Below are 13,507 nucleotides of genomic sequence, written 5' to 3' on the forward strand. Positions count from 1 at the left end.
AACCTCCCCCTGCTCCACCCAACGCTCCCTGCAGGAACCTCCCCCTGCTCCACCCACCCATGCCTGCAGGAACCTCCCCTGTTCAACCCAACGCTGCCTGCAGGAAACTCCCCCTGATCCACCCACCGCTACCTGCAGGAACCTCCCCTGCTCCACCTACCGCTACCTGCAGGAACGTCCCTCAGCTCCATCCACGGCTGCTTGCAGGAACCTCCCCCTGCTCCACCAACCACTGCCTGCAGGAATTTTTCCTTGCTCCACCCAGCGCTGCCTGCAGGAACCACCGCCTGCTGCACCCACCAATGCCTGCAGGAATATCCCCTGCTCCACCCACCGCTGCCTGCAGGAACCTCCCCGTGCTCCAACAACCGCTACCTGCAGGAACGTCCCTCAGCTCCACGCACCACTGCCTGCAGGAAACTCCCCCTGCTCCACCCACTGCTGCCTGCAGGAACCTCCCCCTGCTCCACCAACCACTGCCTGCAGGAATTTTTCCATGCTCCACCCACCGCTGCCTGCATGAACCTCCACCTGCTCCACCCACCGCTACCTGCAGGAACTTACCTCAGCTCCACCAACTGCTGCCTGAAGGAACCACCCCCTGTTCCACCAACCACTGCCTGCAGGAATTTTTCCCTGCTTCCCCCACCGCAGCCTGCAGGAACCTCCCCCTGCTCCACCAACCACTGCCTATAGGAATTTTTCCCTGCTTCCCCCACGGCTGCCTGCAGGAACCTCCCCCTCCTCCAACAACCACTGCCTGCAGGAATTTTTCCCTGCTCCACCCACCGTTGCCTGCAGGAACCTCCCCCTGCAGCACCCACCACTGACTGTTGGAACCTTTCTCGTCTCCACCAACGCTGACTGCAGGAACCTCCCCTGCTCCACCCACTCCTGCCTGCAAGAACCCCCCTGCTCTACCCACCTCTGCCAGCAGGAATCTCCCCCTGCTTCTCCAAAGCTGACTGCAGGTAACACCCCCTGCTCCACCCACATCTGTCTGCAGGAACCTCCCCCTACAGGAGAGGATATACTGTGTGTACAGGAGGGGATATACTGTGTGTACAGGAGGGGGATATACTGTGTGTACAGGAGGGGATATACTGTGTGTACAGGAGGGGATATACTGTGTGTACAGGAGGGGATATACTGTGTGTACAGGAGGGGGATATACTGTGTGTACAGGAGGGGGACATACTGTGTGTACAGGAGGGGATATACTGTGTGTACAGGAGGGGATATACTGTGTGTACAGGAGGGGATATACTGTGTGTACAGGAGGGGATATACTGTGTGTACAGGAGGGGATATACTGTGTGTACAGGAGGGGGACATACTGTGTGTACAGGAGGGGGATATACTGTGTGTACAGGAGGGGATATACTGTGTGTACAGGAGGGGGATATACTGTGTGTACAGGAGGGGGATATACTGTGTGTACAGGAGGGGGATATACTGTGTGTACAGGAGAGGATATACTGTGTGTACAGGAGAGGATATACTGTGTGTACAGGAGGGGATATACTGTGTGTACAGGAGAGGATATACTTTGTGTACAGGAGGGGGATATACTGTGTGTACAGGAGAGGATATACTGTGTGTACAGGAGAGGATATACTGTGTGTACAGGAGGGGATATACTGAGTGTACAGGAGGGGGACATACTGTGTGTACAGGAGAGGATATACTGTGTGTACAGAAGGGGATATACTGTGTGTACAGGAGGGGGATATACTGTGTGTACAGGAGAGGATATACTGTGTGTACAGAAGGGGATATACTGTGTGTACAGGAGGGGGATATACTGTGTGTACAGGAGGAGATATACTGTGTGTACAGGAAAGGATATACTGTGTGTACAGGAGGGGATATACTGTGTGTACAGGAGAGGGATATACTGTGTGTACAGGAGGGGGATATACTGTGTGTACAGGAGGGGATATACTGTGTGTACAGGAGGGGATATACTGAGTGTACAGGAGGGGGATATACTGTGTGTACAGGAGGGGATATACTGTGTGTACAGGAGGGGATATACTGTGTGTACAGGAGGGGATATACTGTGTGTACAGGAGAGGGATATACTGTGTGTACAGGAGGGGGATATACTGTGTGTACAGGAGGGGGATATACTGTGTGTACAGGAGGGGATATACTGTGTGTACAGGAGAGGGATATACTGTGTGTACAGGAGGGGGATATACTGTGTGTACAGGAGGGGGATATACTGTGTGTACAGGAGGGGGATATACTGTGTGTACAGGAGGGGGATATACTGTGTGTACAGGAGGGGGATATACTGTGTGTACAGGAGAGGGATATACTGTGTGTACAGGAGGGGGATATACTGTGTGTACAGGAGGGGGATATACTGTGTGTACAGGAGAGGATATACTGTGTGTACAGGAGGGGATATACTGTGTGTACAGGAGGGGATATACTGTGTGTACAGGAGGGGATATACTGTGTGTACAGGAGAGGATATACTGTGTGTACAGGAGGGGATATACTGTGTGTACAGGAGGGGGATATACTGTGTGTACAGGAGGGGGATATACTGTGTGTACAGGAGAGGATATACTGTGTGCACAGGAGAGGATATACTGAGTGTACAGGAGGGGATATACTGTGTGTACAGGAGGGGATATACTGTGTGTACAGGAGGGGATATACTGTGTGTACAGGAGAGGATATACTGTGTGTACAGGAGGGGGATATACTGTGTGTACAGGAGAGGATATCCGGTGTGTACAGGAGAGGATATCCGGTGTGTACAGGAGGGGATATACTGTGTGTACAGGAGGGGGATATACTGTGTGTACAGGAGGGGGATATACTGTGTGTACAGGAGGGGGATATACTGTGTGTACAGGAGGGGATATACTGTGTGTACAGGAGGGGATATACTGTGTGTACAGGAGGGGATATACTGTGTGGGGGATATACTGTGTGCACAGGAGAGGATATCCGGTGTGTACAGGAGGGGATATACTGTGTGTACAGGATATACAGTGTGTACAGGAGGGGATATACTGTGTGTACAGGAGGGGATATACTGTGTGTACAGGAGAGGATATACTGTGTGTACAGGAGGGGGATATACTGTGTGTACAGGAGAGGATATACTGTGTGTACAGGAGGGGATATACTGTGTGTACAGGAGGGGATATACTGTGTGTACAGGAGAGGATATACTGTGTGTACAGGAGGGGATATACTGTGTGTACAGGAGGGGATATACTGTGTGTACAGGAGGGGATATACCGTGTGTACAGGAGAGGATATACCGTGTGTACAGGAGGGGGATATACTGTGTGTACAGGAGGGGATATACTGTGTGTACAGGAAGGGATATACTGTGTGTACAGGAGAGGGATATACTGTGTGTACAGGAGAGGATATACTGTGTTTACAGGAGGGGATATACTGTGTGTACAGGAGGGGGATATACTGTGTGTACAGGAGAGGATATACTGTGTGTACAGGAGAGGATATACTGTGTGTACAGGAGGGGATATACTGTGTGTACAGGAGAGGATATACTGTGTACAGGAGAGGATATACTGTGTGTACAGGAGGGGGACATACTGTGTGTACAGGAGGGGATATACTGTGTGTACAGGAGGGGATATACTGTGTGTACAGAAGGGGATATACTGTGTGTACAGGAGGGGATATACTGTGTACAGGAGAGGATATACTGTGTGTACAGGAGGGGATATACTGTGTGTACAGGAGGGGGATATACTGTGTGTACAGGAGAGGATATACTGTGTGTACAGGAGGGGGATATACTGTGTGTACAGGAGGGGATATACTGTGTGTACAGGAGGGGATATACTGTGTGTACAGGAGGGGGATATACTGTGTGTACAGGAGGGGGATATACTGTGTGTACAGGAGGGGATATACTGTGTGTACAGGAGGGGGATATACTGTGTGTACAGGAGGGGATATACTGTGTGTACAGGAGGGGATATACTGTGTGTACAGGAGGGGATATACTGTGTGTACAGGAGGGGGATATACTGTGTGTACAGGAGGGGATATACTGTGTGTACAGGAGGCGATATACTGTGTGTACAGGAGGGGATATACTGTGTGTACAGGAGAGGATATACTGTGTGTACAGGAGAGGATATACTGTGTTTACAGGAGGGGGATATACTGTGTGTACAGGAGAGGATATACTGTGTTTACAGGAGGGGGATATACTGTGTGTACAGGAGGGGGATATACTGTGTGTACAGGAGAGGATATACTGTGTGCACAGGAGGGGATATACTGTGTGTACAGGAGGGGATATACTGTGTGTACAGGAGGGGATATACTGTGTGTACAGGAGAGGATATACTGTGTGTACAGGAGGGGATATACTGTGTGTACAGGAGGGGATATACTGTGTGTACAGCAGGGGGATATACTGTGCGTACAGGAGGGAATATACTGTGTGTACAGGAGAGGGATATACTGTGTGTACAGGAGGGGATATACTGTGTGTACAGGAGGGGATATACTGTGTGTACAGGAGAGGATATACTGTGTGTACAGGAGGGGATATACTGTGTGTACAGGAGAGGATATACTGTGTGTACAGGAGGGGATATACTGTGTGTACAGGAGGGGATATACTGTGTGTACAGGAGGGGATATACTGTGTGTACAGGAGAGGATATACTGTGTGTACAGGAGGGGATATACTGTGTGTACAGGAGGGGATATACTGTGTGTACAGGAGGGGATATACTGTGTGTACAGGAGGGGATATACTGTGTGTACAGGAGAGGATATACTGTGTGTACAGGAGGGGGATATACTGTGTGTACAGGAGGGGATATACTGTGTGTACAGGAGGAGGATATACTGTGTGTACAGGAGAGGATATACTGTGTGTACAGGAGGGGATATACTGTGTGTACAGGAGGGGATATACTGTGTGTACAGGAGGGGATATACTGTGTGTACAGGAGGGGGATATACTGTGTGTACAGGAGGGGATATACTGTGTGTACAGGAGGGGGATATACTGTGTGTACAGGAGGGGATATACTGTGTGTACAGGAGGAGGATATACTGTGTGTACAGGAGAGGATATACTGTGTGTACAGGAGGGGATATACTGTGTGTACAGGAGGGGATATACTGTGTGTACAGGAGGGGATATACTGTGTGTACAGGAGAGGATATACTGTGTGTACAGGAGGGGATATACTGTGTGTACAGGAGGGGATATACTGTGTGTACAGGAGGGGGATATACTGTGTGTACTGGGGGGATATACTGTGTGTACAGGAGAGGGATATACTGTGTGTACAGGAGGGGATATACTGTGTGCACAGGAGGGGGATATACTGTGTGTACAGGAGGGAATATACTGTGTGTACAGGAGAGGATATACTGTGTGTACAGGAGGGGGATATACTGTGTGTACTGGGGGGGATATACTGTGTGTACAGGAGAGGGATATACTGTGTGTACAGGAGGGGATATACTGTGTGCACAGGAGGGGATATACTGTGTGTACAGGAGGGAATATACTGTGTGTACAGGAGAGGATATACTGTGTGTACAGGAGGGGGATATACTGTGTGTACTGGGGGGGATATACTGTGTGTACAGGAGAGGGATATACTGTGTGTACAGGAGGGGATATACTGTGTGCACAGGAGGGGGATATACTGTGTGTACAGGAGGGAATATACTGTGTGTACAGGAGAGGATATACTGTGTGTACAGGAGGGAATATACTGTGTGTACAGGAGGGGATATACTGTGTGTACAGGAGGGGGATATACTGTGTGTACTGGGGGGGATATACTGTGTGTACAGGAGAGGGATATACTGTGTGTACAGGAGGGGATATACTGTGTGCACAGGAGGGGGATATACTGTGTGTACAGGAGGGAATATACTGTGTGTACAGGAGAGGATATACTGTGTGTACAGGAGGGGAGATACTGTGTGTACAGGAGGGGGATATACTGTGTGTACAGGAGGGGAGATACTGTGTGTACAGGAGGGGGATATACTGTGTGTACAGGAGGGGATATACTGTGTGTACAGAAGGGGATATACTGTTTGTACAGGAGAGGATATACTGTGTGTACAGGAGGGGATATACTGTGTGTACAGGAGGGGATATACTGTGTGTACAGGAGGGGGATATACTGTGCGTACAGGAGGGGATATACTGTTTGTACAGGAGAGGATATACTGTGTGTACAGGAGGGGATATACTGTGTGTACAGGAGGGGATATACTGTGTGTACAGGAGGGGGATATACTGTGTGTACAGGAGGGGATATACTGTTTGTACAGGAGAGGATATACTGTGTGTACAGGAGGGGATATACTGTGTGTACAGGAGGGGATATACTATGTGTACAAGAGGGGGATATACTGTATACTGTGTGTACAGGAGAGGATATACTGTGTGTACAGGAGATCATATACTGTGTGTACAGAAGGGGGATATACTGTGTGTACAGGAGGGTTATACTGTGTGTACAGGAGAGGGATATACTGTGTACAGGAGGGGGATATACTGTGTGTACAGGAGGGGGATATACTGTGTGTACAGGAGGGGATATACTGTGTGTACAGGAGGGGATATACTGTGTGTACAGGAGGGGATATACTGTGTGTACAGGAGGGGATATACTGTGTGTACAGGAGGGGGATATACTGTGTGTACAGGAGGGGATACACTGTGTATACAGGAGGGGGACATACTGTGTGTACAGGAGAGGTATATACTGAGTGTACAGGAGGGGGATATACCGTGTGTACAGGAGAGGGATATACTGTGTGTACAGGAGAGGATATACTGTGTTTACAGGAGGGGATATACTGTGTGTACAGGAGGGGGATATACTGTGTGTACAGGAGAGGATATACTGTGTGTACAGGAGAGGATATACTGTGTGTACAGGAGGGGATATACTGTGTGTACAGGAGAGGATATACTGTGTACAGGAGAGGATATACTGTGTGTACAGGAGGGGGACATACTGTGTGTACAGGAGGGGATATACTGTGTGTACAGGAGGGGATATACTGTGTGTACAGAAGGGGATATACTGTGTGTACAGGAGGGGATATACTGTGTACAGGAGAGGATATACTGTGTGTACAGGAGGGGATATACTGTGTGTACAGGAGGGGGATATACTGTGTGTACAGGAGAGGATATACTGTGTGTACAGGAGGGGGATATACTGTGTGTACAGGAGGGGATATACTGTGTGTACAGGAGGGGATATACTGTGTGTACAGGAGGGGGATATACTGTGTGTACAGGAGGGGGATATACTGTGTGTACAGGAGGGGATATACTGTGTGTACAGGAGGGGGATATACTGTGTGTACAGGAGGGGATATACTGTGTGTACAGGAGGGGATATACTGTGTGTACAGGAGGGGATATACTGTGTGTACAGGAGGGGGATATACTGTGTGTACAGGAGGGGATATACTGTGTGTACAGGAGGCGATATACTGTGTGTACAGGAGGGGATATACTGTGTGTACAGGAGAGGATATACTGTGTGTACAGGAGAGGATATACTGTGTTTACAGGAGGGGGATATACTGTGTGTACAGGAGAGGATATACTGTGTTTACAGGAGGGGGATATACTGTGTGTACAGGAGGGGGATATACTGTGTGTACAGGAGAGGATATACTGTGTGCACAGGAGGGGATATACTGTGTGTACAGGAGGGGATATACTGTGTGTACAGGAGGGGATATACTGTGTGTACAGGAGGGGATATACTGTGTGTACAGGAGAGGATATACTGTGTGTACAGGAGGGGATATACTGTGTGTACAGGAGGGGATATACTGTGTGTACAGCAGGGGGATATACTGTGCGTACAGGAGGGAATATACTGTGTGTACAGGAGAGGGATATACTGTGTGTACAGGAGGGGATATACTGTGTGTACAGGAGGGGATATACTGTGTGTACAGGAGAGGATATACTGTGTGTACAGGAGGGGATATACTGTGTGTACAGGAGAGGATATACTGTGTGTACAGGAGGGGATATACTGTGTGTACAGGAGGGGATATACTGTGTGTACAGGAGGGGATATACTGTGTGTACAGGAGAGGATATACTGTGTGTACAGGAGGGGATATACTGTGTGTACAGGAGGGGATATACTGTGTGTACAGGAGGGGATATACTGTGTGTACAGGAGGGGATATACTGTGTGTACAGGAGAGGATATACTGTGTGTACAGGAGGGGGATATACTGTGTGTACAGGAGGGGATATACTGTGTGTACAGGAGGAGGATATACTGTGTGTACAGGAGAGGATATACTGTGTGTACAGGAGGGGATATACTGTGTGTACAGGAGGGGATATACTGTGTGTACAGGAGGGGATATACTGTGTGTACAGGAGGGGGATATACTGTGTGTACAGGAGGGGATATACTGTGTGTACAGGAGGGGGATATACTGTGTGTACAGGAGGGGATATACTGTGTGTACAGGAGGAGGATATACTGTGTGTACAGGAGAGGATATACTGTGTGTACAGGAGGGGATATACTGTGTGTACAGGAGGGGATATACTGTGTGTACAGGAGGGGATATACTGTGTGTACAGGAGAGGATATACTGTGTGTACAGGAGGGGATATACTGTGTGTACAGGAGGGGATATACTGTGTGTACAGGAGGGGGATATACTGTGTGTACTGGGGGGATATACTGTGTGTACAGGAGAGGGATATACTGTGTGTACAGGAGGGGATATACTGTGTGCACAGGAGGGGGATATACTGTGTGTACAGGAGGGAATATACTGTGTGTACAGGAGAGGATATACTGTGTGTACAGGAGGGGGATATACTGTGTGTACTGGGGGGGATATACTGTGTGTACAGGAGAGGGATATACTGTGTGTACAGGAGGGGATATACTGTGTGCACAGGAGGGGGATATACTGTGTGTACAGGAGGGAATATACTGTGTGTACAGGAGAGGATATACTGTGTGTACAGGAGGGAATATACTGTGTGTACAGGAGGGGATATACTGTGTGTACAGGAGGGGGATATACTGTGTGTACTGGGGGGGATATACTGTGTGTACAGGAGAGGGATATACTGTGTGTACAGGAGGGGATATACTGTGTGCACAGGAGGGGGATATACTGTGTGTACAGGAGGGAATATACTGTGTGTACAGGAGAGGATATACTGTGTGTACAGGAGGGGAGATACTGTGTGTACAGGAGGGGGATATACTGTGTGTACAGGAGGGGAGATACTGTGTGTACAGGAGGGGGATATACTGTGTGTACAGGAGGGGATATACTGTGTGTACAGAAGGGGATATACTGTTTGTACAGGAGAGGATATACTGTGTGTACAGGAGGGGATATACTGTGTGTACAGGAGGGGATATACTGTGTGTACAGGAGGGGGATATACTGTGCGTACAGGAGGGGATATACTGTTTGTACAGGAGAGGATATACTGTGTGTACAGGAGGGGATATACTGTGTGTACAGGAGGGGATATACTGTGTGTACAGGAGGGGGATATACTGTGTGTACAGGAGGGGATATACTGTTTGTACAGGAGAGGATATACTGTGTGTACAGGAGGGGATATACTGTGTGTACAGGAGGGGATATACTATGTGTACAAGAGGGGGATATACTGTATACTGTGTGTACAGGAGAGGATATACTGTGTGTACAGGAGATCATATACTGTGTGTACAGAAGGGGGATATACTGTGTGTACAGGAGGGTTATACTGTGTGTACAGGAGGGGGATATACTGTGTGTACAGGAGGGGATATACTGTGTGTACAGGAGGGGATATACTGTGTGTACAGGAGGGGATATACTGTGTGTACAGGAGGGGATATACTGTGTGTACAGGAGGGGGATATACTGTGTGTACAGGAGGGGATACACTGTGTATACAGGAGGGGGACATACTGTGTGTACAGGAGAGGTATATACTGAGTGTACAGGAGGGGGATATACTGTGTGTACAGGAGAGGATATACTGTGTGTACAGAAGGGGATATACTGTGTGTACAGGAGGGGGATATACTGTGTGTACAGGAGGGGATATACTGTGTGTACAGGAGGGGATATACTGTGTGTACAGGAGGGGATATACTGTGTGTACAGGAGAGGATATACTGTGTACAGGAGGGGGATATACTGTGTGTACAGGAGAGGATATACTGTGTGTACAGAAGGGGATATACTGTGTGTACAGGAGGGGGATATACTGTGTGTACAGGAGGGGATATACTGTGTGTACAGGAGAGGATATACTGTGTGCACAGGAGAGGATATACTGAGTGTACAGGAGGGGATATACTGTGTACAGGAGGGGATATACTGTGTGTACAGGAGGGGGATATACTGTGTGTACAGGAGGGGATATACTGTGTACAGGAGGGGATATACTGTGTGTACAGGAGGGGGTATACTGTGTGTACAGGAGGGGGATATACTGTGTGTACAGGAGAGGATATACTGTGTGTACAGGAGGGGATATACTGTGTGTACAGGAGGGGGATATACTGTGTGTACAGGAGGGGGATATATTGTGTGTACAGGAGGGGATATACTGTGTGTTCAGGAGGGGGATATACTGTGTGTACAGGAGGGGATATACTGTGTGTACAGGAGGGGGATATACTGTGTGTACAGGAGAGGATATCCGGTGTGTATAGGAGGGGATATACTGTGTGTACAGGAGGGGAGATTCTGTGTGTACAGGAGGGGGATATACTGTGTGTACAGGAGAGGATATACTGTGTGTACAGGAGAGGATATACTGTGTGTACAGGAGGGGATATACTGTGTGTACAGGAGGGGGATATACTGTGTGTACAGGAGGGGATATACTGTGTGTACAGGAGAGGATATACTGTGTGTACAGGAGGGGATATACTGTGTGTACAGGAGGGGGATATACTGTGTGTACAGGAGGGGATATACTGTGTGTACAGGAGGGGATATACTGTGTGTACAGGAGTGGGATATACTGTGTGTACAGGAGGGGGATATACTGTGTGTACAGGAGGGGATATACTGTGTGTACAGGAGGGGATATACTGTGTGTACAGGAGAGGATATACTGTGTGTACAGGAGAGGATATACTGTGTGGGGGATATACTGTGTGCACAGGAGAGGATATCCGGTGTGTACAGGAGGGGATATACTGTGTGTACAGGATATACTGTGTGTACAGGAGGGGATATACTGTGTGTACAGGAGGGGATATACTGTGTGTACAGGTGAGGATATACTGTGTGCACAGGAGGGGGATATACTGTGTGCACAGGAGGGGGATATACTGTGTGCACAGGAGGGGATATACTGTGTGCACAGGAGAGGATATACTGTGTGCACAGGAGAGGATATACTGTGTGCACAGGAGAGGATATACTGTGTGCACAGGAGAGGATATACTGTGTGCACATGAGGGGATATACTGTGTGTACAGGAGGGGATATACTGTGTGTACAGGAGAGGATATACTGTGTGTACAGGAGGGGATATACTGTGTGTACAGGAGGGGGATATACTGTGTGTACAGGAGGGGATATACTGTGTGTACAGGAGGGGGATATACTGTGTGTACAGGAGGGGATATACTGTGTGTACAGGAGGGGATATACTGTGTGTACAGGAGGGGATATACTGTGTGTACAGGAGAGGATATACTGTGTGTACAGGAGGGGGATATACTGTGTGTACAGGAGGGGATATACTGTGTGTACAGGAGGGGATATACTGTGTGTACAGGAAGGGATATACTGTGTGTACAGGAGGGGATATACTGTGTGTACAGAAGGGGATATACTGTGTGTACAGGAGGGGATATACTGTGTGTACAGGAGGGGGATATACTGTGTGTACAGGAGGGGATATACTGTGTGTACAGGAGAGGATATACTGTGTGTACAGGAGGGGGATATACTGTGTGTACAGGAGGGGATATACTGTGTGTACAGGAGACGGATATACTGTGTGTACAGGATATACTGTGTGTACAGGAGGGGATATACTGTGTGTACAGGAGGGGATATACTGTGTGTACAGGAGAGGATATACTGTGTGAACAGGAGGGGGATATACTGTGTGCACAGGAGGGGATCTACTGTGTGCACAGGAGAGGATATACTGTGTGCACAGGAGAGGATATACTGTGTGCACAGGAGAGGATATACTGTGTGCACATGAGGGGATATACTGTGTGTACAGGAGGGGATATACTGTGTGTACAGGAGAGGATATACTGTGTGTACAGGAGGGGGATATACTGTGTGTACAGGAGGGGATATACTGTGTGTACAGGAGGGGATATACTGTGTGTACAGGAGGGGATATACTGTGTGTACAGGATATACTGTGTGTACAGGAGGGGATATACTGTGTGTACAGGAGAGGATATACTGTGTGTACAGGAGGGGGATATACTGTGTGCACAGGAGGGGATATACTGTGTGCACAGGAGAGGATATACTGTGTGCACAGGAGAGGATATACTGTGTGCACAGGAGAGGATATACTGTGTGCACAGGAGAGGATATACTGTGTGCACATGAGGGGATATACTGTGTGCACATGAGGGGATATACTGTGTGTACAGGAGGGGATATACTGTGTGTACAGGAGGGGGATATACTGTGTGTACAGGAGGGGATATACTGTGTGTACAGGAGGGGGATATACTGTGTGTACAGGAGGGGGATATACTGTGTGTACAGGAGGGGGATATACTGTGTGTACAGGAGGGAGATATACTGTGTGTACAGGAGGGGATATACTGTGTGTACAGGGGGGGATATACTCTGTGTACAGGAGAGGGATATACTGTGTGTACAGGAGGGGATATACTGTGTGTACAGGAGGGGGATATACTGTGTGTACAGGAGGGGGATATACTGTGTGTACAGGAGAGGGATATACTGTGTGTACAGGAGAGGATATACTGTGTGTACAGGAGCGGGATATACTGTGTGTACAGGAGGAGGATATACTGTGTGTACAGGAGGGGATATACTGTGTGTACAGGAGAGGATATACTGTGTGTACAGGAGAGGATATACTGTGTGTACAGGAGGGGGATATACTGTGTGTACAGGAGAGGGATATACTGTGTGTACAGGAGAGGATATACTGTGTGTACAGGAGGGGGATATACTGTGTGTACAGGAGAGGATATACTGTGTGTACAGGAGGGGGATATACTGTGTGTACAGGAGAGGGATATACTGTGTGTACAGGAGAGGATATACTGTGTGTACAGGAGGGGGATATACTGTGTGTACAGGAGGGGATATACTGTGTGTACAGGAGAGGGATATACTGTGTGTACAGGAGGGGGATATACTGTGTGTACAGGAGGGGGATATACTGTGTGTACAGGAGAGGATATACTGTGTGTACAGGAGGGGATATACTGTGTGTACAGGAGGGGATATACTGTGTGTACAGGAGGGGATATAC

Source organism: Phyllobates terribilis, unplaced genomic scaffold (genome assembly GCF_046119375.1).
Source record: "Phyllobates terribilis strain yellow unplaced genomic scaffold, ASM4611937v1 Scaffold_11__3_contigs__length_659146591, whole genome shotgun sequence".
NCBI lineage: Eukaryota > Metazoa > Chordata > Amphibia > Anura > Dendrobatidae > Phyllobates > Phyllobates terribilis.